Source organism: Podarcis muralis, chromosome 7, assembly GCF_964188315.1.
Source record: "Podarcis muralis chromosome 7, rPodMur119.hap1.1, whole genome shotgun sequence".
NCBI classification, from domain to species: domain Eukaryota; kingdom Metazoa; phylum Chordata; class Lepidosauria; order Squamata; family Lacertidae; genus Podarcis; species Podarcis muralis.
The window spans coordinates 84,700,637-84,723,994 of record NC_135661.1 but is presented as its reverse complement, the minus strand read 5'-3'; positions in this window follow the sequence as shown (position 1 = coordinate 84,723,994).

The following is a 23,358-nucleotide window of genomic DNA, read 5'->3' as shown; positions in this document are numbered from 1 at the left end:
TCCTGGGAACGCCGCAACCTAGGAGGCAGACCGTCTCGGGCGTCTGGAGTGGGGGGGAAACCACATGGCGAGAAATATTTTTATTTTTTGCAAAGCAGACGGTGTACCCCGTCGGCGTTGCTGGTCCCTTGGCTGCCCAGTCTTCCTCACATCCTCGCTCGGTTTCCCTGAAAACATCCGCCTCCTGGCCCGGGTTGCTTGGAGCGGCTTTATATATATCCATACATTATTAAATCAACACCGAGGCCTGTGTCTCTTCCAGGCCGTTGGGCCTCGGAGAACTGGACAGGGGGGGAGACACCAAACACTCGGGCCTTTGTATCCGGCTGGGTGGGCTGGGTGCAGAGACCTCGGCTTCCAGGCTAAGAGCATAAAGATGATCCTGTCCGGGCTGCCAGTTTCCTTCCAAGGTGCAAGACACGAGGACAACTCAGACGGACAGAGCCGGGGTGGAAATGGACATCGGGCGGAGGGCGGCCGCGAAGGAGGGGGCTTCTCGGGAGAAGAAGGTCGCAGTTGATGTGGAAGAAGGTCCGTTCCCAAAAACAGGCACGAGGGAAAGTTAAACTCACGTCCGTTCCCCCCCCTTCGCTCGTGAAGGGACCAGCCATCTCTCTCTCAAGTTATTGGAGCGATGGTTGCGGGAGAGTTTTTCCGATGCCCTCGGAACCAGGTGGAAAACCTGCCGTCTGCTCCAGGATGACCGGGCACTGCAGGATTTACGTACAGTGGTGCCTCGCAAGACGAAATTAATCCGTTCCGCGAGTCTCTTCGTCTTGCGGTTTTTTCGTCTTGCAAAGCACACGGCTATTAGCGGCTTAGCGGCTATTAACGGCTTAGCGGCTATTAACGGCTTAGCGGCTTAGCGGCTATTAACGGCTTAGCGGCTTTAAGAAAAAGGAAACAAACTCGCAAGAACTCGCAAGACGTTTCGTCTTGCGAAGCAAGCCCATAGGGAAATTTGTCTTGCGGAACGACTCAAAAAACGGAAAGAGCGAGTTTTTCGTCTTGCGAGGCATTCGTCTTGCGGGGCACCACTATATAAGCTGAACAAGCTATAACTTAGGGACATAGCTGTCAACCTTCCCTTTTTTTTTTGCGGGAAATTCCCTTATTCCAGCACCGTTTCCCACTGCTATCCCAGATTGTTAGATATCCCGTAGACTGTCCCCAGGACAGGTGAGGCTGCTGGTCCCTTATTTTCGAGGCTGCTGATCCCTTATTTTCAAATCTGAAAGTTGACAGTTATGCTTAGGGACCTAGGCTCTTGGGGGCCCCCAAAAAAATTAAGGGGGAAAAAAAACCCTGGATGTACATTTCTAAAATGTACAAAAACAAATAAAATGAAACCTACATACGGCAATGGTGTTTTGTGTTGTGTCGGCTCCTATGATGTACCGTATTTTTCGCTCTATAAGACGCACCTTTTCCTTCCTAAAAAGTAAGGGGAAATGTGTGTGCGTCTTATGGAGCGAATGGAGGCTGATCAGCTATCCCAGAAGCCAGAACAGCAAGAGGGATTGCTGCTTTCACTGCGCAGCGATCCCTCTTGCTGTTCTGGCTTCTGGGATTCAGAATATTTTTTTCCTTGTTTTCCTCCTCCATAAACTAGGTGCGTCTTATGGTCTTTTGAGTCTTATAGAGCGAAAAATACAGTAAGTCATGGGCCTCGCCTGCTAGCCTGCTCCCTAAAATATCACGGGTTTGCTCCTTTCTATATATAGGGTGCCTACTTTCTGCATGGACTGGTTGCATGGCAACATGTGCAAAAGGCTTTATTTACCTATTAGGTCCATAAATTACCATATAGCATATATTCAACACAAAAAACAGCGACAATTTGTTGACAAAGGACAGCTGGACATATAAAGGGCCCCATTACCTTCAGTAGCTTAGGGCCTCATCAAACCTAAATCTGGTCCTGACTGTGGACATACCCTCCAACATTTCTCCGATGAAGATAGGGACATTTCAAGCTCCCCGCCTACTGACCCTCCTCGACCCCCCATTTTTCCTCCTCCGGCCCCACAGAGCATTTCCACTGAATTACACCAACGGGACCAGACCCTCCAGGTGTCCCTATTTTCCAGGGACGTCCCTGATTTAGAGAAGCCGTCCCAGTTTTTGATTTGATCCCTGAATGTCCCGCTTTTCCTTAGGACGTCCCAATTTTCACTGGAGAAATGTTGGAGGGTGTTAGAGATTTAAAAAAACAAAACATAACATAACAAAAAACCTGGTTCCTTAAGACTCTTAAGTCCCAGGATCCTTTAACTGTGTTTTTCCTGCATTGGTCACCCATCCTTGCACAATGATGTTTTTCTTTAAATAACATTTTACCGTTTCACCAGTTTTGCCCAGATCATTTTATTTAAAGGATCCTGAGACTTTTAAGCCTTAAGGAACCAGGTTTGTTAAATCTCTGACAGCGGGTATGGAGTTATCCGGCCCCCAAGCAGTCTGAAGTCAATCCTGTATAAGGAAGGGCTTTTTAAATGTTGAATGTTTCATTATGTTTTTATACATGCCAGAAATAATAAATAAAATTAATGAACCCCCTGCACAATCTACAACGTTGTCTTTTAGGTGTCTAGCACAAATACTTTTGCAAATAAGGCTGTTTCACATGTGACAAGCGGGTCACAGTCAGATAATAGCCAACATATTTTCACTTCAGGGTCATAATGATATTATTATTATTATTATTATTATTATTATTATTATTATTAATACCCCGTCCATCTAACTGGGTTGCCCCAGCCCCTCTCAATGGCTTACAGGATATATAAAAACATAATAAAAATATGAACATTAGATAACTTCCCTACGCAGGGCTGCCTTCAGGTGTCTTCTAAAGGCTGTATAGTTATTTACCTCCTTGTCTTGGGGGTTGCATAACTCCATACCGTCCTAAATTTATCCGATGAAAATGGGGACATCCTAAGGAAAAGCGGGAGATTCCGGGATCAAATCAGAAACTGGGACGGCTTTTGTAAATCCGGGGCTTTGCCAGGAAAATAAATAAATAAAAGGGGGTGGGTATCTGGGGGTGGGAAGACTTTGGCAATCCCACCCACCATTGAACCCATTGCGTTTTGACTATATGCCCAAAATGTAAATCGAGGGCTTGCTGTATATTTTTTAGGATCCACCTTGTTCCAGTGACTGCAATTGTTGGGAAACTGCTTTTAATGTTGCATTTTATGCCTCGGGACCTTACGGCGAAGGGCGAGTAAGAAACTGAAATACTAGTGCTATTGAAAAACAAATGAAATTCAGTTTCCTGGGGTTGTGTGCTCAGGAATGGGGAGGAATATATAGTGATTCTGGATCAGACTAGCCTATCAGAGGTGGGCCAACTGAAAACAAATACCGTATTTTTTGCTCTATAAGACTCACTTTTTCCCTCCTAAAAAGTAAGGGGAAATGTGTGTGCGTCTAATGGAGCGAATGCAGGCTGTGCAGCTAATCACAGAAGCCAGAACAGCAAGAGGGATCACTGCTTTCGCTGTGCAGCGATCCCTCTTATTGTTCTGGCTTCTGAGATTTTTTTCTTGTTTTCCTCCTCCAAAAACTAGGTGTGTCTTATGGCCTGGTGCGTCTTATAGAGCGAAAAATATGGCACCTGGTAGACTAGTGGCTGAGGGGGCATCATGAAAGGCTTTTATTGTGAGATGGGTACATGGCATAATTGGCATCAAAGTGCCAGTCTGTATGCCCCCCTCCCTGCTTAATCCAGATTTAGCATAACAAGATGAACTTTAAAAGGGAGAAATGTAAAGTATTGCACTTGGGGGAAAAAATATGAGAGGCACAAATACAAGATGGGTGACACCTGGCTTGAGAGCAGTACATGTGAAAAGGATCTAGGAGTCTTGGTTGACCACAAACTTGACATGAGCCAACAGTGTGACACGGCAGCTAAAAAAGCCAATGCAATTCTGGGCTGCATCAATAGGAGTATAGCATCTAGATCAAGGGAAGTAATAGTGTCACTGTATTCTGCTCTGGTCAGACCTCACCTGGAGTACTGTGTCCAGTTCTGGGCACCACAGTTCAAGAAGGACACTGACAAACTGGAACGTGTCCAGAGGAGGGCAACCAAAATGGTCAAAGGCCTGGAAACGATGCCTTATGAGGAACGGCTAAGGGAGCTGGGCATGTTTAGCCTGGAGAAGAGGAGGTTAAGGGGTGATATGATAGCCATGTTCAAATATATAAAAGGATGTCATATAGAGGAGGGAGAAAGGTTGTTTTCTGCTGCTCCAGAGAAGCGGACACGGATCAATGGATCCAAACTACAAGAAAGAAGATTCCACCTAAACCTTAGGAAGAACTTCCTGACAGTAAGAGCTGTTCGACAGTGGAATTTGCTGCCAAGGAGTGTGGTGGAGTCTCCTTCTTTGGAGGTCTTTAAGCAGAGGCTTGACAACCATATGTCAGGAGTGCTCTGATGGTGTTTCCTGCTTGGCAGGGGGTTGGACTCGATGGCCCTTGTGGTCTCTTCCAACTCTAGGATTCTATGATTCTTTGATTTCCAGGGGGGGATCTGGTAAATTAAAAGGAAAAACCTGTTGCCTACAACCTGTTATTTAAACAACCTGATTACAGCAACCCAGAAGCAGGTTGGCAGTCTGGTTTCAGGAGAATCTAAAGTGTTTTGAGAGCAGCTGGATTCCTCATATTGTCAATATCTGGAAGAAGCAAAAATCACCAGTGTTGAAGCAATGATTCTTCAACATCAGCTTCGGTGGACTGGTCATGTTGTGCGGATGCCTGGTGATCGTCTTCCAAAGCAATTACTCTATTCCAAACTTAAAAATGGAAAGCGTAATGCAACAAAAGAGGTTTAAAGACTCTGCCAAGGGAAATCTTTAAAAATGTAGTATAAACACTGACAACTGGGAAACACTGGCCTGAGAGACAATCTTACTTGGCTACGAGTGATCGCCAAAGAAGAAGATGACCTGTTCGTTGGTTTTTCCTACTCTCTGCCCTGCATCCTGCATTAAACAGGTTCAGCAGGTGCGCACACACATCACAGAGCCTACGGCTTGCCGATCAGAAGGTCGGCGGTTCGAATCCCCGCGACGGGGTGAGCTCCCGTTGCTCGGTCCCTGCTCCTGCCAACCTAGCAGTTCGAAAGCATGTCAAAGTGCAAGTAGATAAATAGGTACCGCTGTGGCGGGAAGCTAAACGGCGTTTCCGTGCGCTGCTCTGGTTCACCAGAAGCGGCTTAGTCATGCTGGCCACATGACCCGGAAGCTGTACGCCGGCTCCCTCGGCCAATAAAGCGAGATGAGCGCCGCAACCCCAGAGTCGGCCGCAACTGGACCTAATGGTCAGGGGTCCCCTTTACCTTTATATAAGGGCTTGCACACCAATGTTCTGGGTTCCTCCTCCCTCCTGCGTGCGGTGAGTGAGAACCCTGTTACAACAGTTTAATAGATCAGGCTTACTAGCTGCCTTGCTTCTCAATATTCTCTGGGCTGGCCTCTGTTATTTTCTCCTTCTGATAGGGGACCTACTTAAGGACTCTATAGGGGCTCTTGGATACCCCATAAGGGAAAAGGAGCAGTACTTTTCTTATAACATAAAGGTAAAGGTAAAGGTACCCCTGCCCATACGGGCCAGTCTTGCCAGACTCTAGGGTTGTGCGCCCATCTCACTTAAGAGGCCAGGGGCCAGCACTGTCCGGAGACACTTCCGGGTCACGTGGCCAGCGTGACATCGCTGCTCTGGCGAGCCAAAGCCGCACACAGAAACGCCGTTTACCTTCCCGCTAGTAAGCGGTCCCTATTTATCTACTTGCACTTTGACGTGCTTTCGAACTGCTAGGTTGGCAGGTGCTGGGACCGAGCAACGGGAGCGCACCCCGCCGTGGGGATTCGAACCGCCGACCTTTCGATCGGCAAGCCCTAGGCGCTGAGGCTTTTACCCACAGCACCACCCGCGTCCCTACTTTCTTATAACATAGACTTGGGCAATGTGCTCAGTTAGACTCTGGACTGAATGGTCTCAAGGGCCCCTTGCATTACAGTGGTACCTCTGGTTGTGAACGGGATTATTATTATTTAGAAGACATCTGAAGGCAGCCCTGTTTAGGGAAGCTTTTAATGTTTAATAGGTTATTATATATCAGTGTTTTGTTGGAAGCCGCCCAGAGTGGCTGGGGAAACCCAGCCAGATGGGCGGGGTATAAATAATAAATTATTATTATTATTATGAGCAGAATGCAACCCGCGTCTGCGCGTGTGCGGGTCGTGATTCGCCGCTTCTGCGCATGCGTGTGACGTCATTTTGCGCGTCTGCGCATGCGCGAGCGTCGAAACCCGGAAGTAACCCTTTCCAGTACTTCTGAGTCACCGCGGAACGCAAGCTGAAAACGCTCAACCTGAAGCAAATGTAACATGAGGTATGACTGTACTTCACTTGTTCGAAAATGTGGCAAGCCTAAACCAGGCCTGCTGCAGGGTGGAGTGTTTGGGGTTTCACTCTATTTTGGGGGTGCAAGCGGTTCCTTCTGCCCAGTGGGGCTCCCGGGCGGCTGCCCCCCAAGGACTTCCCGGACGGCAGAGGAATCGTGCCCATGCGGGGCACCCTCAAGGCGGCAAGAGAAGGTGCGGGGCGGGAGCAAGCCTCCAGGCCCCACCCATCTGGCACCGCCTCCCTGGCACCGACCGGAGGGCAGCGGCGAGAACAGCGCCCGGGTTAATGTTTAATGGGTTGCCTGCCCCAGTTTGATGGATTAGCTCTGCCCTTGGGTGGCGGCGCGGTGGGAGAGGCCCTGCTGCTTCAGGCAGGAGGGTTAAGAGTCTATCATGAGGGCTGTATCTTGAGCACACATTCTGTGTTTGCCATGAGGGATTACCTCAGGGCTAGTCCCCCGCCAGGTCAGGTTTCGCACACCAGCCCTTCAATGGACGAGTGTGGACACGGAACCTTCCGGAGAAGATGCCAGGGGCACCATTGCCAATGATGAGCCTGGAGTCCGCCGTCGCCTCAGGCTCTAATAATAATAATAATAATAATAATAATAATAACAACAACAATGATTTCATTATTTGTTTTTTTAATTTTTAATTTTAAAATTTATTTAATCATTTTTTTATACAAACGACAACCGCAAAAGACACTACAACAAAAACCATAAAAACAATAACACAATTTGACCATTCAGATTTAAATACACTGATATATCTGTGGCTGCACCCTTTTAACAATATTTTCCCACCTCTCTCTCCTCCTCCTACTTCCCCCCACTATCCGCCTTATTGCTTAAATATTCCTCCCAGATTTCTTCATATTTATCCATTCCTAATTTGCGTCGACATGCAATTCGTTCGTATGTAGCTCATCTGTCCATATTATCAATCCGGTTGCTCAATGGAATCTTTTTGCGTCTCTTCCAATTCATCAAAACAAGCTTTTTTGCTTCGAATATAGCACGGTACATCCATTTTTTTGACAATTTCATTATTTGTAATGTTTAGTGAATAGCTCTGTCGGAAGAGCAGGAGACTCTTGATCCGAAGGTCGTGGGTTCGAGACCCATGTTGGGCGAAAGATTCCTGTGTCGCAGGGGGTTGCACTAGAGCGTCCTCGGGGTCCCTTCCAGCGCTAAGATTCTGTGAAATCTATATCCCGCCTCAAACGATTAAGTGTCCCCTCAGGATCTGAGATATCCGGTTGTTAGTGAGGGCTTCATCCAGGGGTCAGCAACCTAAGGCCTATGGGCCACAAGCGGTCCATGGGGGGGGTCATTTAACCGGCCCACGAGCCGCCCCCAAACCGAGCCGCCCGCTCAGCAAGTCCCCGCGTGCTGCGCTAAACCGGTGCAGTGTGGCGCAGAGACTCGCTTCCACGGCGCTGGAGTTCGCATCTGCGCAGACGCAGACACTGGAAATCGCAAGCAAGCGCACGATCCGGCCCACGGGGGAATCTCCACTGGATTAAACCTTGGCGACCCCTGGCTTCATCCATCCATCCTTAGAGTATCAGTCTTCCAGCAAAGATTTTGTTGTTGTTGTTTAGTCGTTTAGTCGTGTCCGACTCTTTGTGACCCCCTGGACCAGAGCACGCCAGGCATTCCTGTCTTCCACTGCCTCCCGCAGTTTGGTCACACTCATGCTGGTAGCTTCGAGAACACTGTCCAACCATCTCGTCCTCTGTCGTCCCCTTCTCCTTTCCCAGCATCAGGGTCTTTTCCAGGGAGTCTTCTCTTCTCATGAGGTGGCCAAAGTATTGGAGCCTCAGCTTCAGGATCTGTCCTTCCAGTGAGCACTCAGGGCTGATTTCCTTCAGAATGGAGAGGTTTGATCTTCTTGCAGTCCATGGGACTCTCAAGAGTCTCCTCCAGCACCAGAATTCAAAAGCATCCATTCTTCGGCGATCAGCCTTCTTTATGGTCCAGCTCTCGCTTCCATACATCACTACTGGGAAAACCATGGCTTTAACTATACGGACCTTTGTTGGTCAGGTGATGTCTCTGCTTTTTAAGATGCTGTCTAAAGAAACACACACTTTAGTTTTAAAGGCCTACTTTTTTTTAATCCCTACTTTGGTATCCCAGACAACCCCTGGGAGGGAGCCAGTGTGTTTTTTTAAGCAATCGGCTGCACGGCAATCTCATGGCGCAGCCGGCCGCCATTTTGTTTTCCAGGCACCTTCGGGTGAAGGGCGGGCAATAAATAAATAAGTAAACATGCAAAGTTTCCGAGTGCACCTACAAAAAAAAATCCAGTCTGGAGGGCTCTCCCAGTTGGCACCCAACGTTATGTAGCTTTTGGTAGCCGGCCAGCAAAAGCTCTCATTTTTATTGGTCCAGCCCATAAACCCCTTGTCTTTTTTCACAATCAGTTTCGGGTCTTAAGAGCCTGGTGTCCGCAACTTCTAGCCTCGGTTTCTTTCTCAGCCGAGCCTGTGTAGCTCCCTCCTCACGATAAGGAAAAGGCTTTCATGATAAAAACTGTCGTGAATCAACACTGATGACTAAGCTGCCTCTCAGCAAAACTGGTGCAGGGCCAAAATCTGATGTGTTGGGAGAACCCAGGTTTGGGAGGGGGCGGGCGATGGAGGGACTCCCTGTGTCACAGGGGGAAAAGAGAAGCTTTTCAGCCCATCCGGCGGCAAGTCATATTTGTGACGGAGCAAAACCAAAAGGAAAGAAAACCCCTGATTATTTGTGTACACACACAAAAAATGTGTTGCGCATCAGGGTGTTGTGTTGTTGTTTTTTCTGCTCATTTCAGCCGTCTGCAAATATACAGGACAGAATGGGAAAGTTCTGCTTGGAGGCAGCTTCAAAAGCCACTCCTCACAGCAGCAAATGGGCCAAAGGCGAATCTCTGGCAGGAGTAGAGAAGAAAAGATTGAGCATTGTTCTCGGTCGCCTTTATGGAGGGCAGGGGTGTTGGACAGGGTGATAAGGAAGCCACGTTGGTGATTGCTAAACCCAAGAGCGAACCACAGTGATGTAGAGTTGAGGGGGAACGAACATGGCGCCCTCCAGATTTTGCAGGACTACAACTCCCATCATACTGGCTGGGGCTGATGGGAGTTGTAGTCCGACAACATCCAGAATACCCCATGTTGGCTACCCTCTAGTGTAAGTAAAGGTAAAGGGACCCCTAACCATTAGGCCCAGTTGTGACCGACTCTGGGGTTACGGCGCTCATCTCGCTTTATTGGCCGAGGGAGCCGGCGTACAGCTTCCGGGTCATGTGGCCAGCATGACCAAGCTGCTTCTGGCGAACCAGAGCAGCGAACGGAAACGCCGTTTACCTTCCCGCCGGAGTGGTACCTATTTATCTACTTGCACCTTGATGTTCTTTCGAACTGCTAGGTTGGCAGGAGCTGGGACCGAGCAACGGGAGCTCACCCCGTCGCGGGGATTCGAACTGCCGACCTTCTGATCGGCAAGCCCTAGGCTCTGTGGTTTAACGCACAGCGCCACCCGTGTCCCTACCCTCTAGTGTAGTGGATCTGTTTTATTGGATCATGGAGATGTAGGTTTGAACCTTTGCTCAGCTATAGCGTTGGGGAACTGGGGGCCAAATCTCTGCCAAACCCAGCTATCCCTAACCTAAGATGTTCCAGATGTTATGGACGACGAGGCCAACATCCCAGCATATTGGATGAACTGAATTAACTGCATTTATAGCTCACTTTTTCCTCCCAGGAGCTCCACGTGGTGTACAGGGCTCTCCCCCTCCTCATTTAATCCCCACGACAACTTTGTGAGGTAGGTTAGGCAGGGAAGCAGCGTCTGGCTCAAGGTCCCCCTTGTGAACATGACATCTGATTGGGGAATTTGAAACCCCGGTCTTCCAGGTCCTCGTCTGACCCTCTAACCACTATGCCACGCTGCCTATCCCTGGGCATAGGCAGGGGGGCAGCTGCTGCCCCCAATCACGTCAATAAATAAAAATACTTAACTAAAAGTAGAAATTGTGGAAAGATTGTGGCAGATTTTTCAGAACACTCGGGTCAAAAGAAAAGTAATTTAAAACAACTGTTGTTGAGACATTTCATTCCGAATCTGCTAGACAGAGCCAGACAGAGGAAGATGACAGGTGGGCCTCCTTGCTTCTCTCTAACATAAATCCTGTCTCTGTCTATCTCATTCATCTCAGAACAATCCTGTAAGGTGGCCTTAGCTTGGCAGAGAGTGTCCCCAAAAAGGCCCCCAACCCCAGTTCCAGCTTCCTAGTCGTGGTTTCTCCCATCTGCTTCTGAACACAGATATCTCAATATTTCATCTTCCGGTGCATCAAATGCAGTCTAATAATAATAATAATAATTTATTTATACCCCGCCCATCTGGCTGGGCTTCCCCAGCCACTCTGGGTGGCTTCCCCAAAAAATATTAAAATACTGTAATACATCAAACATTAAAAGCTTCCCTAAACAGGTCTTCTAAAAGTCTAGTAGTTGTTCTTCTCTCTGACATCTGGTGGGAGGGCGTTCCACAGGGCAGGTGCCACTACCGAGAAGGCCCTCTGCCTGGTTCCCTGTAACTTGGCTTCTTGCAGTGAGGGAACCGCCAGAAGGCCCTCGGTGCTGGACCTCAGTGTCCGGGTAGAACGATGGGGGTGGAGACACTCCTTCAGGTATACTGGACCGAGGCCGTTTAGGGCTTTAAAGGTCAGCACCAACACTTTGAATTTCAAGACCAGTGTTATATGGTCTCGGTGGCCGCTCCCAGTCACCAGTCTAGCTGCCGCATTCTGGATTAGTTGTAGTTTCTGGGTCACCTTCAAAGGTAGCCCCACGTAGAGCGCATTGCAGTAGTCCAAGCGGGAGATAACTAGAGCATGCACCACTCAGGCGAGACAGTCTGCGGGCAGATAGGGTCTCAGCCTACGTACCAGATGGAGCTGGTAAACAGCTGCCCTGGACACAGATTTGACCTGTGCCTCCATGGACAGCTGTGAGTCCAAAATGACTCCCAGGCTGCGCCCCTTGTCCTTCAGGGGCACAGTTACCCCATTCAGGGCCAGGGAATCCTCCACACCTGCCCGCCTTCTGTCCCCCCAAAACAGTACTTGTGTCTTGTCAGGATTCAACCTCAATCCGTTAGCCGCCATCCATCCTCCAACCGCCTCCAGACACTCCAACAGCAGCATGTCATAGATTGTACTGCCCTGCTTCCCCTGGAGAACTGGAGCTGACTGCATCGAACGCAGGAATAAAACCCCATGAAACTCACTGGGATTGATTGTCAGGGGAAACCAATTTTGTGCTATCAGGCTGTGCCACAGATAACCCTGCTGATTCCTTATGAACGCTGGTTTTTGGTGGCGGTGCATGTGGAGCGTGCTGCGGGATGGAAACGGTTAAGCCGCGGCGGCTACGTGTTATCTGTGGGGTGGGTCCCTTCCATCGCTACCCCTACCGTCTGTTCCCTTATCTCTTGCGGCCTTGGCCCACACCTGTCACCGGTGATGCGGTCCGGTTGATCATTAACCAGGACTTCCTGTTTGTGGCTGTAGCATGGCAGAAGGGACCAGGTAGTTAGAGAAGGGCGAGGGAACGAAGAAATGGAAAAGAGGAACGAGAGGCGGCCCGGGTCGTCCAGCCTTGCTGGCATCCTGGCTAAGCATCCGCTAAGAGCTAGAAGCCAGACTCAAGAACTCTCAAAACTGGAACCTTAGCACAGTGTTTCCCAACCGGTGTTCCGCGGCACACTAGTGTGCCGCGATACGTTGCCTGGTGTGCCGCGGGAAAAATTGGGGGGGGGGGAATAAAGGGGGAAAAAATTATTCCCCCACCGCCAGGCGTGGGGCTGGGGCGGGGGAAGCCCGAGCTTCCCCCTCCCCCAGAACGGGACCCAGAGCCATGCCGAAGCTGCGCGCAGCTTTGGCATCGCTCTGGGAGCTTGCGGGGCTGGGGGAGGAGGAAGCCCTCCGCCAGCCTCCAAACCATGTCGGGAGACAGCGGGATGGCGCGCTGCGCCTCTCCCGCTGTCCCCCGAGTTTGCAGGGCTGGCGATGGGGAGGAGCAGGCTTCTCCCCCCGCCAGCCTTCCAGCCAAGTCGGGGGGCAGCGGGAAGGGCGCGCTGGGTTTCTCCGCTGTCCCGGACGGCTTTCAAAAGCCTGCCTTCAAAAGCCGTCGGGGACAGCGGAGAAACGCGCTGCCTTTCTCCGCTCTCCCGGGAAGGCAGGCAGGGGGGAGCAAAGATTTTCGCCCCCCCGCCCGCCTTCAGAAGAGGTCCTGGACCTCTTCTGAAGGCCGGCGGGGGGCAAAAGTCTTTGCTCCCCCCTGCCTGCCTTCCCGGGAGAGCGGAGAAAGGCAGCGCGTTTCTCCGCTGTCCCCGACGGCTTTTGAAGGCAGGCGGGGGGGAGCAAAGACTTTCACCCCTGCCTGCCTTCCCGGGAGAGCGGAGAAACGCACTGCCTTTCTCCGCTCTCCCAGGAAGGCAGGCAGGGGGGAGCAAAGACTTTTGACCCCCGCCGGCCTTCAGAAGAGGTCCAGGACCTCTTCTGAAGGCGGGCGGGGGGGCGAAAATCTTTGTCCCCCCTGCCTGCCTTCCCAGGGGCTTTTAAATCGCCCCGGACAGCGGAGAAGTCCTCCGCTGTCCCGGGGTTTTTTAAAATGCTGGGGGTGGGAAGAAAAGCCCTTGTCCCCCCCCCCCCCCAGCCTTCAGAAGAGGTCGGGGGACAGACTGTCCCCGGACCTGGTCTGAAGGCGGTTTCCCTAGGAACGCATTAATTGATTTTCAATGCATTCCTATGGGAAACCGTGCATCGCAAGACGAAAAACTCGCAAGACGAAGAGACTTGCGGAACGAATTAATTTCGTCTTGCGAGGCACCACTGTATCCGGAGAGGCGGCCTTCAGGCGAGTTTTAATTTTAATTTTCCTTCTCCCACTTAATGCCCCACGCTCGCCCGAGCAGCTTGCAGTCCTCGGTAACCACGGCGACCCGAGGGAGGGGAGGGAACAGGGAAGTCGAGGGCGGCGGCGAGCCGCGATGACGTCAGTGGGCCGCGCCGCCTCGCCCTGGCATGGTGTGAGAGCCCTGGCTAGTGGCGCGAGCTTCAGAATAAGTGGGATCCGCGTGCACGAGACCGAGATTGCGGGTAAGGAGCTCAGCCCTGGGCAGGAGGAAGCGGGGCCGCGCGTGCGGGCCACATCCCCACAGAGAGCGAGCCTCCCCCGGCCCACCACTCCGGGCAGGTCCACTCGCATGAGGGGGCGGCGATGGCGACGGCCGGCAGCTTGCCTGCAATGCCATCCCTAGAGCAGGCGAGGAGCCCGGAGGCTACCAGATGCGAGTCCTCTTTCCCACCCTGCTCGGGAGTCCAGAGCACTTGGTCGCATTCAGGATCTAGAGTGGGGAAGCGGGGCTTGTGTCTGGGCTGGACACATTGGGCTGCCTGTGCCGCTCGACCTGCGGGGAGAAATCAGGGTGGGAGTCACGACCGTGAGGCAGGGCTGCCAAGTGTGGCAGAAGAGGACACGGCCGTCGCACCTGTCCTTAGGTAGGAGCTTCTTCCGTGTCGACCTGCTGCCCTAAAGTCTTGGCTTTTTTCTTGGCTTTTTGGCGGTTGGCACAGAAGGAAGGCAAGGGGGAGGGGAAAAAATTGAAACTTACACTTTCGTGCGTCCCTCCCGGCGTGACGCTGCGCGCTGACGTCACGGGGCTGTAATGGTGGTGTGCCTCGAGATTTTTTTCATGAAACAAGTGTGCCTTTGCCCAAAAAAGGTTGGGAAACACTGCCTTAGCAGACCAGGACTCCTAAAACTCACCTGTTCACTATAAAGCTGCCGTCAACCCTGACCCAAATTCTGGAGTCGTGGACGTCTTAAATTGGAGCATTAAAGAGGGCGGGGAGGGAGGTTGCAGCTCCAAAGCCTCGCTCCAACGCCTTTCCAAAAGCCCCTTGTGGTTTGGCAAAAGGCAGTTAAGTTGTGTCGTACCTTTTTGGGGAGGGAAATAAAGACGTTAGAATGGTTCTTCTGATGCTGTAAAAACAATTGTTTCGAAAAGCAAAGCTCCGTGCCAGTACAGTGGTACCTCGGGTTAAGTACTTAATTTTTTCCGGAGGTCCGTTCTTAACCTGAAACTGTTCTTAACCTGAAGCACCACTTTAGCTAATGGGGCCTCCTGCTGCTGCCGTGCCGCCGGAGCACGATTTCTGTTCTCATCCTGAAGCAAAGTTCTTAACCCGAGGTACTATTTCTGGGTTAGTGGAGTCTGTAACCTGAAGCGTATGTAACCCGAGGTACCACTGTATATGATGTTTTAGTGGCAAGGCAGCACGGCCTGAGAATGCGTTGGCCTTGTGGAATGGTTAAATGCAGCTGTTCCTCATTAGCAAGGGACGTGCACTCTGCACATGCCTCATGGCCCAGTTAAACTTTCGCAGGATTATCTCTCGTGAATTTAAGTTCCCACTTTGGGAAACCTTGAGACCTGACTGAAGAAAGGGCAGAGCTCGGGGAGGTTTTTAAAAGGGGAGGTTGGATCCTTAATCTCCTTTACGATCTTGTCTGCGTGCAGGCCAACCAACCAACCAACCAATCCTTCGGGGCTGGTACCCAAATAGGAACATCCTCAACCTCTTTTGATATCCCTGGGATAATCACCCAGCCCAGTGGAGGTCTATTGCCCTCTAGTGGGCTCAGTGGGTCATTTTCTCCCATGGGCTTTGCCATTTAAAAGAAACAAATAAACGAACACCGGGAAGCCCCACAAAATAACCTTTTCTGATTTATTTACCATACGCTACCTGCAGACAAACTTAGCCTGATCTTTGAACTTAGCCTGATCTTTTATTCCCCTTCTCCCCCCCCCCCTTTTATGAAGATTACCCGCTCTGGGATCCCACAGCTAATTCTCCCCTGGTCTCCTCGCTGGCCCAAATATTTAGCCAGCTAGCCCTGGTGATCATCTAATGTTTATTGGATGGATTTCCCCCCTAAATTGATTTTTGAATTCTGAATTTATTATTAACGTTTTATACTGTATTTTATGCTGTTTTTTGTTGCATCAATTGTTTTAAATTTGTTGTTAGCCGCCCTGAGCCCAGTTTTCTGAACCGGGAAGGGCGGGGTATAAATAAATTATTATTATTATTATTATTATTATTATTATTATTATTATTTGGAGGTTTTTAAGCAGAGGTTGGATGGTATCTATCATGGATGCTTTCGCTGAGATTCCTGCATTTGGGGGGGTTGGACTAGATGACCACAGGGGTCCCAACTCTGCGATTCTATGAATACTGGCTAGAACACAAGCAGTTCAGAGCTTACGCTGCGAGGAAGAACGGTGCTCAGAAAAGTCACATTTCCTGACCTGGACGTTCTGTTCACAATCGCAGAGGTTGCCAGTTCAGTGGCGATTACCCAACGACGGACGGTCTAACTGTTCCTCTGTTTCGGGAACAATCCCGGTTTCCGCTCTCTGTTCCTGGCAAAAATCACAAAGTTGTGTGTTTGTGTGTGTGTGTGTGTATCTCTGTACCTCCTAGAGGTGCCTTCTCAGTTAATCAGTCCATCGGTTCATTTGCATCGAGCGATGGGCATTGCCAGTTCCTTCCGAGAAGGAAAACAACTTTGTGCGACTCCTTATCAGATGGTCGGGTTCTGGGGAACTTGAAAACGGGCCATGGTTTTGTGACATTTTGCTTGGTCCACCTAAAGGTATTACCCAACTGTGGATTTTGGAACGTACATGCAGGACATAACGTGTTTTATAAAAAAGCAAAACAGCCTTTCAGGAACAGCCTGCCATTGCAAAAGCAGCAAAGAGAATTGTGGTACAGTTGTACAGTGGTACCTCAGGTTAAGTACTTAATTCATTCCAGAGGTCCGTTCTTAACCTGAAACTGTTCTTAACCTGAAGCACCACTTTAGCTAATGGGGCCTCCCGCTGCTGCCGCGCCGCCGGAGCACGATTTCTGTTCTCATCCTGAAGCAAAGTTCTTAACCTGAAGCACTATTTCTGGGTTAGCGGAGTCTTTAAGCTGAAGCGTATGTAACCTGAAGCGTATGTAACCTGAGGTACCACTGTACCTCAGAACTTGAACGGCTCCGTTCTCGAATGTTTAGGCTGCCAAATGCCGAAAACCCGGAAGGAAGCGCTCCGGTTTGCGGACGTTCCTTGGAACACAAACGTCCAACGCAGCTTCCGCTGTGCAAAAACCTAGCTGTCGGCCAATCGGAAGCCGCACCTCAGTACTCGGACATTTCAGAAGTCAAACCGTCTTCTGGAATGGATTACATTCGAATTCCTAGGTATCACCGTACCTTAAAGATTTCCAAACGTACCGGGGCATTTGTGGAATACAGTGACTGTGGTCTATGAAAGCTTATAACATAATATTATGTGTCAGGGTTGTTTTATGTGTCCAACCCAGGCTGTGTATGTTTTATTCCATCTCCACCACATTCCCATTGCAGAGAGGCGTTAGCCACAATCCATCTCTCTTTTGGGGTTTCGTGAAAAATTCTTCTGTTTGACGCGTTTCCCCTCAAACCAGCTTCCCTCCGATTTCAGTATACAAGCCCTGGTTTATCCGAGGTGTGTACAGTTCAGACAGCCATTGCACATGCTCAGATGACAACACCTGCAGAGATGATGGCTTCATTGGATCAGAGTTTTTAAAATATATATATATATTATTATTTTATTCACATAATATACATTCTTTTTGGAGAGGAGTTTTGGTGTGCTTGCAGGAAATGAGCGTCAGGTGAAGACATCTCAGTCCTCTCTCGGGTGTGCCCAGTAAGCAGAAATGCAAATAATAATAATAATAATAATAATAATAATAATAATAATAATAATTTATTATTTATACCCTGCCCGTCCGGCTGTGTTTCCCCAGCCACTCTGGGTGGCATCCAAAAAAACACTAAAATGCAATAACCTATTAAACATTAAAAGCTTCCCTAAACAGGGCTGCCTTCAGATGTCTTCTAAAAGTCTGGTAGTTGTTTTTCCCTTTGAAATCTGGTGGGAGGGCGTTCCACAGGGCGGGTGCCACTACCGAGAAGGCCCTCTGCCTGGTTCCCTGTAACTTGGCTTCTCGCAGCGAAGTTCAGTATGATGTAGGCCACATTTGCACCATACATTTAAAGAGCTGTGTTACCACTTTAAACAATCATGGCTTCCCTCAGAGAATCCTGGGAGTTGTAGTTTGTGATGGGCGGTGACAGTTGTTAGGAGGAACCCTGGTCTCCTCACAGAGCTATAATTCTCAGAGTGGTTTAGCTCTCAGCCCCTCTTCATTGGGAATTGTAGTTCTGGGAGGGGAATGGGGGGTGTCTTCTATCAACTCCCAGCACCCTGAACGAACTACAACTCCCAGAATTATTGGCGTGTGTATGCCTGTTTAAAGCGACATCACAGCGCTTTAAATAAATGGCTTGAAATTGACCCTTCGCTGGCGCCAACCCTCAGTCTTTAAGGTATCACAAAGACTCTCTGTCGTTTTGAAGACCATTTATTTATTTTATTAAATATACCGCCTTCCACCTGAAGATCTCGGGTCAGTTCACAGCATAAAAATACAAAAATAAAAACACATAACAAAGAACAAAGAACAAACAAACAAACCCATAACTCCTGTCCCACAAACACACTTAAAAGGACATCGAATGTTAGTAAGCCAAAGGCTGGGTTGATGAAGAACGTTTTTGCCTGGTACCCAAAGATATGTAATGAAGGCGCCAGGTGAGCCTCCCTGGGGAGAGCATTCCACAAACGGGGAGCCACTGCAAAAAAGTCCCCGCTCTCATGTTGACACCATGCAGACCTCTCGTGGAGGAGGCCCGGAAAGAAGGGTCTCAGATGGCGAGTGCAGGGTCTGGGAGATCGCCATCTTAGCTTTAGGGGGCATGTGTTTAACTGGCAACAGCATTAAGATGGGCTGCAATGCATTTAATTCGCTGCAGCAGCCGGCGACATCCCCTTGTAGCTGGCAATTGTCTCTTTCCAAGGCAGTTACGCTTCTTTCAAGGATATTTTTAACTGACAGAACAAACTCCCTCTTTGCTTCTTTAATCAGTGCGGCGGGGCAAGCTGTTCCAGACAAAACGGATGCGGGATGCAGAACAAAGCGCCGAAACGGGAAAAAAAGATTTAGCAGTGGGGGGAAAGGTTCGGGCAGCGAGAAAGGCCGATTCTGCACAACCAGCTGGAAGCTGATCAGGCGAGCATAGACTTTGGACCCACAACTGTAGGGCTTTTGGCCTGCTCAGTGTTTACCCTAGCTCTGGAGGCTGAAGGGGGGCTCTTGGGGGGTCAGGGTAAAAGACTCAGTGGGGAGAGGCAGCCCCCTGGACAGAAGGGGTCTCCCTGCAGCAGGGGGTGGGAGCTGTTTGCATTGCACACCTCCAGGTAACTGAATACTCGGAGCAGGTTAACCCTTAACACAGGGGCAGGAAGAGGGTAATTGGGGAATCTACGGATGGGAGTAGATGTCCGGGAGAGGGTTGCTGAAAATTATTCTCTGCTGTGGGTTGTGGTCAGCTTGGTGCAACAGTTGCTTCTCTCTCTCAGCCTCAGGGCTCATCCAGACTTCGTTTTGCGCTGTGTTTCCAGGCATTTTAAAGCTCTGTGCCCAAGCATTGGGGTTTGTTTGTTTTGTCCTGGTGCTTTCCCTGGGAAAACTTGAATTTTAGCATGCCTGGATAGCTCAGCCGGTTAGAGTGCAGTGCTGATAATGCCAAGGCTACAAGTTTGATTCACCGTATGGACACACCGTATTTTTCGCTTTATAAGACGCACTTTTTCCCCTTCAAAAATTAAGGGGAAATGTGTGTGCGTCTTATGGAGCGAATGCAGGCTCCTTGGCTTCAGCGATAGCAACCCAAAGCCTCCAAAGCGCAGAGGGAGAGCTCCCCCCGCGCTCCGGAGGCTTCGCGTTGCTTTCGCTGAAGCCGCCTGAAGCCCCCGGAGCGCAGCGGGAGTTCCTGCTGCGCTCCGGGGGCTTCAGGCAGTTATCCGCAAGCCTTCGGAGTACAGCAGGAGTTCCCGCTGCACTCCGAAGGCTTGCGGATAGCCGCCTGAAGCCTGGAGAGTGAGAGGGGTCGGTGCACACCGATCCCTCTTGCTCTCCTGGCTTCGCTTCGCTGGAGAGGCGCTGCGCAGCTTTCCATCTCTGCGCAGCACCCCTTCAGTGAAGTGGGAGGAGAAATGGAAAGGGCTCCGTTTCTCCTGCCGCTTCGCTGAAGGGGCGCTGAGCAGAGAGGGGGAGAATTCCTCCCCCCCCCCCCCGTTCTCCCCCTCCTATGGTCCGGTGCATCCTATGGTCCGGTGTGTCCTATAGAGCGAAAAATACGGTAGCTGTCAACTTTTCCACTTTCTTGCGAGGAATCCTATTGGGAATAAGGGAATTCCCCTTAAAAAAACAGGAAACGTTGACAGCTATGCGTATGGGATAACAACGACAACACGTTTTTCCCAGCGCCAAGACAAAAACAAAACAAAACTACTCGGACATGAACTTTTACAGCCTGGACCTGTGTCCAGAAATGTGGCAGAAAAGGAAGTCTGGATGAGCTGTCAGTGTTCCACACCTGTAAAATGGGAGCATTAATTGGCTGACTGCGGTCAACTTTTGGCACAATTCCCCTGCCTGGCTGTAGAGATGCCCTGCTTAAGGGAAGGATAGAAGGTGAGGCTGGGAATGCCCCCTGCCTGGAGAGCTGCTGCCTCGGCCTACAGAGCGAGATGAGCGCGCAACCCCAGAGTCGTTTGCAACTGGACTTAACGGTCAGGGGTCCCTTTACCAGTTATATTGCCATTGGCCACAAGGGGGAGCTACAGTGACAGAAGTGGAGTCCCTGACTCAGACCTTCCTGTAAATTCAATTAAAAGTTGATGCGAATAGAACTTCTTGTTACAGGGCGGCTATATAAATTCAGTTAATATGTTAATAATAAAATAAATAAATATTCCAGTTAAGAAAAAGCGTTGGGAGCTGAAGAAGGTCAGAGAGGCAGTCACAGGGGAAGAGTCTACAGGGCTTTATTCAAAAGAGGAATAATCTATTTGTGTTTTGGTTTTTTATTACTTATCATTACCCCTTTTATGGAGCGGTGCGTTATAAACTGCTCTGCGGTAGATATTACGAAGGGCGGTCTAGGAATGTCTTAAACAAATATATCGGGGTTTCTGTGCCCAACATCAGTCGTTCGCAGTGTAGACACGTTTAAATGATTGACCGTGATTAACTGTGGCCCTTTCTTTAATTACCCAATCTTTCGTTCATCGCATTTATAGCCCGCTTTTGTCTCAAAAGGAGCTCAGTTGGCACAGCCACTATTCTGAGCCGTCCGGTACTTTAAAAAAAAAGAAAAGAAAAAGCGGATAAGGAATAAACAGAGCGAACTCTTTGGGGAGCATAGTTGCCAATTTTTAAATTGCAAAAAAATGCAGGTATCTGAATTGGGCCAAGGGTACAGTAAGACCGGCAAAGTTGGAGCAGATTTTGGCAAGGTGCAATTTGACACTAGGTGACGGCCAGTTAGTAGCGCCTCGCACAATTCTGAATCTTACAACGATGCAATCTTGCAATTATACAATAGCAGGGGTGCATTGCCACAATCAATGTTCCGTATGTGCTGCATTTCAGCTAGATCTACTACCGTGTTTTTCGCTCCATAAGACACACTTTTTTCCTCCTAAAAAGTAAGGGGGAATGTGAGTGCGTCTTATGGGGCGAATGGCGCTGCGCAGAGAGGGAGAGCTGTGCAGCGCCCCTTCAGCAAAGGGCCTCTCCTGGCTTCTGCGCAGCCTCTTCGGACAGGGGGAGCCTTCATCCCGCTGCCCTGAAGAGGCTTTGCGTGACTATCCCAGAAGCCAGAACAGCCAGAGGCTATCCCAGAAGCCAGATCCCTCTTGCTGTTCTGGCTTCTGGGATTCAGAATATTTTTTTCCTTGTTTTCCTCCTCCAAAAACTTAGGTGCGCCTTATGGTCTGGTGCGTCTTATGGAGCTAAAAACACAGTACGTTCTGTGACCCAAGCTGTGTTTTCCATTTTACATCACAGAACTTGCACACGATTCCCTCAAAACCTCCAGCGTCCCTAAAGGCCCGGTTTTGGAGCATGCGGTGGCTAAAACGCTCTCCCTTTTTTGCTGATTGAGCGGCTCTGAGACGCTGGAGGCAGGGACGCTCCAGCGGCAGAAATATTGCATCAATGGCACGACGCCAGACCACTGGTCACACAGGGCGAAATCTGATGGGCTACAGGCGAAGCCTGACCGAAAATAAATGGACCAGTTTGCTGGCTCCCTGACAGCCGCAGAATTCAGGGATGCAGGCCTTGAAAGGTTTGCACCAGCCTTCCCCAATCTGGTGCCCTCGGGTGTTTGTGACTACCGCTCCCATCAGTGTGGGCAAGGACTGATGGGAGTTGTAGTCCAAACCTTTTGGATCAGGCAGCAGGGTTTTTGGGGTGGGTTTGGAACATAGCTGTCAACTTACAGATTTGAAAATAAGGGACCAGCAGCCTCGAAAATAAGGGCTCAGCAGCCAAAATAAGGGATTTTCCAAACACAGGTATGTTCAACTTCTGAGCCCCTCTAAGCCAAAGGCAGAAAGCCCAGCCGGCAGCCAAACAAAGTCTCAAGCAGTGGTTCCCACAGCGCAGCAACCCGGCAAAGGGGATGCAGCAAGGAAAACCACCGTCACCTCTCCGCTGGGAAGTGCTGAGCAAAGGCAAGTCCCCAGGCAACGCGGCCGATTTGATTGGCACAAGGCATGCAAGCTCCACCTCCCAGTCGTTCTCAGACTCCTTATTGGGTGAGCAACGCATCCAAGCAACACAGCTGGAGCCTCCCTCCTCCCTGGCCGGCAGGGAGGGAGGGAGAGGAGCTGCTTCCTTGAAACCCGGGAAATTTAAGGGACATCATCAATAAGGGACAGCAGCGGGACACAGCGCTGGGATAAGGGACTTTCCCGCCAAATAAGGGACGGTTGACAGCTATGCCCCAATCTGGTGCCCTCGGGTGTTTTTGACTACCGTTCCCATCAGTGCGGGCAAGGGCTGATGGGAGTTGTAGTCCAAACCTTCTGGATCAGGCAGCAGGGTTTTTGGGGTGGGTTTAGAAACTGCCTGACCCCAATTCCCCTCCTCCCCATCCACCCTGACTCCCCCCTGGTGTTAGTGCCAACCTAAGGGGGGGTGGCCTTGCAGAGGGGTCTCCTTGGCGCTGGGGGTGGCAGCTGCACAGCCATGGTGCTTCAGGAAGTCCCGCCTTTCTCGGGCTCTCCGATTCTGGAACCAAATCTTCACCTTGGAGGGAGGAAGAAAGAGAAAAAGAGGAGGTCAGTCACCCGTCGCCCAGATTTGACCCACTTGGAATGCTCAGCCCCTGGTCAGTTTCTACGAAAATACAGTAGAGAGAAATGGGTTCGAAAACTGGAAATGGGTCGGTGCCTTCTCCCACAAGCTAGTGTGGTGGACTAGACTACTAGGACCCTGGGGACCAGGGTTCAAATCCCCACTTGGGCCCAAATGCTTGGGCCAGCCCCCGTCTGCCTCTCTTTATATATAGGCAAAGGCAAAGGGACCCCTGACCATTAGGTCCAGTTGTGACCGACTCTGGGGTTGCTGCGCTCATCTCGCTTTATTGGCCGCTGCCTTTGAAGGAAACTACAACTAATCCAGAATGCGGCAGCTAGACTGCTGACTTGGAGCGGCCGCCGAGACCACATAACACCCGTCTTGAAAGACCTACACTGGCTCCCAGTACATTTCCGAGCCCAATTCAAAGTGTTGGTGCTGACCTTTAAAGCCCTAAACGCCCTTGGCCCAGTATACCTGAAGGAGCGTCTCCACCTCCATCATTCTGCCCAGACACTGAGATCCAGCGCCGAGGGCCTTCTGGCGGTTC